General features: G+C 39.0%; 1 long non-coding RNA gene across 3 annotated transcripts; it reads right to left on the bottom strand.

Moving 5' to 3' along the window:
* Window positions 1-5505: 5505 nt before the first annotated feature.
* On the bottom strand, window positions 5506-7104 carry LOC149390679 (uncharacterized). Of its 3 annotated transcripts, XR_016300318.1 has the most exons (5): window positions 6853-7104; window positions 6054-6544; window positions 5869-5946; window positions 5709-5768; window positions 5506-5610 (listed from the first exon to the last, which is right to left on the bottom strand). It is a non-coding gene; the product is annotated as an uncharacterized LOC149390679 (long non-coding RNA). The 3 variants fall into 3 exon arrangements; XR_016300317.1 differs by having other exon boundaries at window positions 5709-5946; XR_016300319.1 differs by lacking the exon at window positions 5709-5768.

Genomic DNA, 7104 nt, shown 5'->3' with positions numbered 1-7104 from the left:
TTCTAAGACAATGAAGTCACTCTTTAGCTTTTGTCTACTTATAATTATCGATACATCTTTGAGACAGTATTCCGATAACAACATATCGCCAGATGGTAATGTCGTCCTGAAAACCTTCTTAGTTTTCACTAAACTATAGCCTAATCTCCTAGCCAGTTCTAACGAAATAAAGCAATGCGTAGCACCAGAGTCAAACAATACTAAAGCATCAAGATGAGCTATAGGTATAACGTCTTGAAATTTAAAAGATAATATGTTGCAAATTAGAGTTTTGAGTAGACGCGATGCAGTGTTTAACGGGAATAAAATATCATTAAGAGTCTATGGATAGAAATTTATATAATTAATTTTCTAAACTTTATTTTCATTGATTCAAAATTTAAGTATTAAGTGTTGAGATTAAAGGATTAATTTGCAACATTTAAAGAAATGAAATATTCTTTTGTGGAGGATTGGAGGAAATGGAATTGAAAGGGGTTAAGGGCAATTTTGGGAAAATTCTAAGCCTTATCACTTAGTGAAGTCGGTCTCTCTCTCTTTAGCTGATAAGAACGAAAAAAAAGAAAGAAAAACGCAGAAGAAGGAAAAACGGGAAAGAAGAAATAAGAAGAAAATCGGGGAAGAAAAAAAGAAAGAAAGAAAGGGCGTGAGAGAGAGAGAGAGTCTGAGCATGAGGGAGAGAGAAAGACGGATGCGAGGGTCCGAGGAACAACCACAACGCTGAGGAGAACCCGCGGTGACTCGCCGAGGTCGTGCACGAGGGCCGGCTGGAGTGAGAGCTTCGGCGGAGTAAATCTAAGGTAAGAATCTCGGTTTCTTTCACCCTCAACCTTGGATTTCTAAATTTTGAGGCTCGAGTTTTCGGTTCCAATTATGAAATCAATTTGGGGATTGATTTTAGGGTTTTGCTTCAATCAATTTGGGGCTTTTTTTTGCTCGGTTTTGGTGGGATTTTTGGAGAAGAAGGAATCGCTGCCAGGTTAAATTTGTTCAAGGACTCAAGACTGAAAGTCGTTTAGAGGGTTCACGGAGTAAGTGAACGTCTGGATTCTCGGTTTTAGTGAATGTTCAGGTTCACAGGACGAGCGAACGTCTCGTGGAAGAACGACATAGACGCTTACTCTCGAGGTAGGTTATTATAACCTTTCTCTCCTGATTTTATGGTTTGGCCTCAACTATATATTATTTTCAAAATGAAAATAGTTGTGAACGTGCCACGAAGCCTAAACCGTTCTTAGAAAATGTGGCGGAACTTCATCTCAGGATATCTGATCATGAAGTTGAGAATATTTTCGATATTATACATATATCCCGTATTTGCGAAATAAAATGTTTTGTATATCTTGATAGAGCCGGGAACGTATATATATGAAGCGGATAGTGCAATCGTATATATATAAGGGTGTGGAGAGTGCACCATTCTGATCCGAGGACTGTCACTGGTTATGTTGACAGGGGCTCAGGAAATAGTATACGTTTAAATGGGCGTAGATGCACATTTAAATTCAATTGCATTTATGGCATTTATATTTCTAGCATCAGCATTCTGTCATTTACATTCATGCAATTTACATTCCTGCAAGTTATACTTGTGCGTGTATGGTGATTTACACGTATAAGAATATTATTATACTTGTACGTGTATGGTGATTTACGCGTGACAAGAATATTATTATTATAAAGTAAGTAGTATTTTCGAAAATCTTTTTAAAAATCAAACCATTACTATAGCACCTACTGGGCCCCAGGCTCATCCCTATTTTTTCAAATTTTTCTTATAATCAGGAAGTGAGAAGGAGAATGGTTAGAAAGACCTCGGGATTAAGTGTGGTCGAGAGTTTGAAAGTTTTCGCTGGATAGAATATCAAGTGTCGAAGGTTGGTTTTATTTTCGTTTTCTTTCCTTTATCTTTGGACTTGTAAAGTAAATAACTGAGTATGCAGCGTGGGTTAGTTTTGTAAAGTTTATTACTGTTCAATTATATTCTAATCACACCCCCTTTTTCCCAGGGCGTGACAATAGGAAGCTGACCTGCTACTACATTCGAAGAGCTGGCCAAGGCATCGGCGTTGGTGTAGGCGTAGATACGAGCTTGAGCTGGTGGTGGCATTTGGGTGGATGTAGGTGCTTGCAAACGACCCAAAGAGATTTGTGGCACTTCTAGTGCGGTCGGCATGTAGTTGAGTCGCTCGTTCTTATTCTGAGGCTGGAACTGTCCACTCTGAACAAAATTCGACTTCGGGCAGTCCTTGAGGAAGTGACCCGGCTGACCATACTGGAAAATTTGTTCCCTCTACCTTGACCTTGTTGTTGGCGTTACCTCCATTATCGGAATGACTCCTTTTGTTCCCTCTACCTTGACCTTGCGCTCTGAAGCTTTGATTGTTACGGTTAAATTGGTGGTTACTTGGTTGGTTTGACTTCTTATTGGTGTCGGGACCCTTTTTTGACCTCTATATTCTTTCCGAGCCTTATAAAATTGGGCCCGTTCCTCCTTCACTTGGATAAAGTGATACTCAGCTCGCATGGTACATTCGAGACAATCAGCAACCGTGGTAGGTGGCTGACTTCCACTATCAATTGCTAAAGCCAACTCTGGTCGGAACATGCTCATCATAAGTCTAACCCTTTCGGTCTCTGTCGGAACCAAGTGTGGGCACAGTCTCGCCAATTGGTTGAACTTACTAACCGCCTCAGTCACGGTCATCGAGCCTTGTTTCAGCTCTGCAAACTCCTTCTGTTGAACATTCATTGCCCTCATGTTGAAATACTTCTTGGTGAACTCTTCCAAAAATTCATCCAAAGTCATAGTTCGCACATCCCTCCTTGTTGCCACTGTTTCCCACCAGTAACGTGCGTCTTTCTTCATGACAAATGAGGCACATATGACCTTCTCCTGCTCGGTTATGTTCATGAAGTTGAAGATCATCTTGATCTCTGATATCCATTCATCAGCTACTAACGGGTCGGTTGATCCTTTAAATTCGGGGACTCTCATCCTCCTGAACCTCTCGAAGAGGTCAACAGCAATATTGACTTGACCCATTAGAGGTACACCCTGAGGAACAGCTTGTGCCACCGCATGCATTGGAACATGGGCTGGCGGTGACGGTTGTTCCCCTTCTTCAACCTCTTCATTATCTGGATGAAGTTGGTTCCTCAACTCGTGTATCTCGGCTTCTTGAGCTTTGATACGATGTAGTAAGGTGGTAACTAGAACTGCTAGATCAGATTGGCCACCTGGCTGAGCAGCAGGGGCAGGGCCATGTGGATGTTCTGCTTCTTGTTGTTCGGGGAAAGGGGTAGCCTGAGGGGCATCTTGATTAGGAACCTCAGGGCAACTCTGCCTCTTCCTCTTCCTCGGCCTCGTGCCCTTCCTCTACCACATCCACGAGCAGCAGGGACGTTTTTCATCTAAACTCTTGAAGACATATTCACACTACCAGAAATTTGGCCTCTAACTACTGCAGAACGCCGTAGTAATTTTAAATCCACTACAGTTTACTGACTGTCATCTATTGCACTGGAGTCTTATCTCATTGATTATGACTCCAGTGTTTGGCCGTAGTGTATCTGTTTTATAAGACTATAGTTAAAATATATAACTACATTGTTTAGATGTAGTCTTACTAGTGGCATCTATAAACACTACAACGTTATGCTGTAGTTATATAGAACTCAATTACATAAGATAAAAAAAACTACAGTTTTAACAAGTAGTCTTAATTGAGTCAATTAGACAGACTACGGCGTTTTTGTGGCATCTATTGCACTGGAGTCTTATCTCTTTGCCTATGACTCCAGTCTTTTCTGTTGAAGACTACATTTTTATAATGTAGTTGTTCAAATTTTGAGTCAATAAACACTACAGCTTTAAAGAGTAGTTATAATTAATTGAGTTGGACAGACTACGGCGTTTTTGTGGCATCTATTGCACTAGAGTCTTATCTCTTTGTCTATGACTTCAGTCTTTTTTGTTGAAGACTACATCTTTTAGGTGTAGTTTATATTCATGAAGTTATATTTTAACAATATAGACTACATTTTATCTATGTAGAGAAATTCTTTTTAATAAAAACATATAATAAATACATTTATATTAAACACAATAATAATATCCAAAAAATCTCATATTTCATTAAATCAATAATAAATATCATTTACATAAATATCCAAAAAAACACCAAATAATGATTTCCAAAACAAATTCCAAATTGTACCTAATGAGTTCTATACATATAATATTCTAACTAGGATTGAGGCAATAGACATGGTATCTTTTCAGGAAAAAAAGAACAATATAGCTTTTCATGAATGTGACCTGTAAGTAAAGTTTCAACCATGAATACTTGAGTTGATGTAAACAAAGCAAATATAAGAAACTTACTAACAGTTAATGGTAAGAAACAACTAGAGATCAGAGAAATTAACACATCACAGCATCGACAACCATGTGAGCAACGGCGCTTCCGGTGCCAAAGGCCATTCCTGCACAAACGGGATAAAAATAGCAGACACGTTCATTTACCAATTCACTGCGAAGATGATCTGTAATGCATAGATTAGATGGTTTCGGTTTGCGTCGAAGAATTCGAAGCATACCTTGAGCGATCGTGGATCCAATACCGCTTAGCATCCCACCACCACCGCCTTGTTGGACGGGAGCCGGGGGAGGTGCACTAGGACAATATGGAGCTTTAGACGCGACAAAAGTCGTGTCTAAAGCTCCCAAAGTCGCGTCTATTTACATAGTCGAGGCAGTATCGAGTATCTCGTGACAACTACGTACGAAAGATGATTGTAATCGACACATCAAGTATATGTATCCTATGCAGGATAAAGTTTTGACGAGTAGTGTAAACCAACTATGACATTCAGTAACAGATTTTTTCAACGGACTGAAACCATCAATACTTATCTGCAACAGATTTTTTCAAGGACATTATAAATTATATTACAAAATAATTATATTTTCAATCATACATTACAATACTTATTATAACCATACAATACAGAAAAAAAAAATAAGTAGATACTTTCTATTCAATTGAATTCAATGTGGAAAAAGAGATGGTTTGGTTGTCCTTCTTGAGAATACTTTAATGCTTTCCTGGATCGAGTTCTAGAGAAACAAGATCTTTATTGTTATCTAGAGATGCATTGAAGTCTTATAGAGTTGAATTTCATGACCTTGACAAGCTGACTTAGAGTGTTATTTTACCTACCCCTATACAAAGATAAACTCTGTAAGGTTTAAAACGCACACAAAAAAATCAAATAAAATCAAGTAACAATGAGGATTTCTGGGTGATCATACAAAACCAACAGCAAATAAAAAAATTTATATAAGTACATTTATACTTACACTCTGACATACATTTATATAAGTTAAATTAAATTTTCAGCTAACCTTTTAGTGACAATCCTATTTTGGTACAAGGAAGCAAATAAAAAACAACAACACTGCATTATTTGGTTTCATACCTGTACAAGTAAACAGTGGTGTTTGTGTATTAAGATCCCATAGTCGAAGAGTGGTATCATCTGAACCGCTAGCAAGTTGCTGACTAGCAGGACTGAAGGCAACTGAAAGTACAGAGTCTGTATGACCTGCATAATAACAGGAAGAAAAAAAAAATTGAGAAAAGGAATAGAATGAAAAAGCCATCAATTGCAAAGCCATCTGAAAAGACTGGATTTTAACTGACTTCAATCTCATTCCAACAACGCTAAGAATGCTGCGAATCTCTTTGCGGTAATTTCACATGCTTTTAAGTCTTTTGATCATCATCAAAACAACAAAGCGATACCATACGACTAAAACTAAAAGAACGAATACTTTTATTGCAGAGAATTTGTATCACATACCGGCAATTGTTGATGAACAATGATTACGGAAAAGTCCATGTGGTTGATAAACTATCGAGAGCACCTTCTCAACGGAAACTGCAAAAACCAAAAACAAATAAAATAATATGAAATTAAAGGTCAAGTCTTTAACTATAACTTGAAAATAAACCAAACCAAATCATGGTTCAGTAAAATTGACCAACCTTTCTTCTTCTCCAAATAATCTCCAAGAGTTACAACAGTTCTTGGTCCAAATACACTCACAGCGGTCAACAAATAAAAATACTGCGATCATACCAAAAAAAAAAAAAAAAACACTCTTCGCGGACCTCAAATCTGGACAGAGGGAGTGAGAGAGACTCACCACCACAGCAGAACAACGGAGGGCTCTGAGTGAATGAAAGACAGGGGATCGATTGGAGGTCGACTGGCGAACCTGAGACTTCTAGGGAATCGCGCGCGCGGTCGACTTCTGAGACAGAATGAGAGAGTGAGCGACGCAGATAGAAGGAGAGAGATCGACTCACCTCAACGAGCGGCGGAGCGGCGGCCGGAATCGCGAGGAGAAGACAGTTTTGAATTTTTGGGAATCGCCGGGCTTGGGTTGGGAATGAAACCTGGGTTCGGAACGAGGGCGTGAGAGAGTGACAGAGTTTGAGAAAACGAACGTGCGAGACAAAACCGAGCAAATAATCTGAACAAAAAATTAGAAATTGAGCAAATAAAACTCCAACTCAACACTTAAACATCGAGACCCATGTATTAATCCAATGATTCAAGCTTCAGATTGTAAAAACCCCAAAAATTAAAATCCAATTTTCGGCCAAAAAGAAGAGAAATTCATAAACACGAACCCTAGCTCACAAACTCTAATTAGAAATAAGCATAAACCGTGCCCAAGCATAAGCAAACCACGAAACTCAAGCTAAGAAATTAAAACCCCTAATCAGAAACACTAAAATCGGACCAAAGAGGAAAATATTTTCAAATCGAAACTCCTACCTTGTTAATGAACGAGCCACGGGCCACGAACTATCTCTCGGAATCTCTCTGGCTCACTCTCCCTCGCGAAATCGCCCAGAGCAAAGTCCCATTTCTTTTTTTTTTCTTTTTTTCCTTTTGTTGTTCTTGGTAGTAATGTGACGAGACTAGAAGCAAAGAGAAACTTCAAAGGCTTCAAGTAGGGCTAAAGGCGGTCGAGCGCATGACAGAGGTGATGAGACGGATGCAGTGCGTGTGAGAGAGGGAGAACGG

The sequence above is a fragment of the Urtica dioica genome, chromosome 7 (assembly GCF_054948205.1).
Source record: "Urtica dioica subsp. dioica isolate 48M chromosome 7, U.dioica_male_clone48M_v1_H2, whole genome shotgun sequence".
Lineage (NCBI taxonomy): Eukaryota > Viridiplantae > Streptophyta > Magnoliopsida > Rosales > Urticaceae > Urtica > Urtica dioica.
The sequence above is the reverse complement of the archived record's forward strand: the minus strand, read 5'-3'. Positions and strand labels throughout refer to the sequence as shown.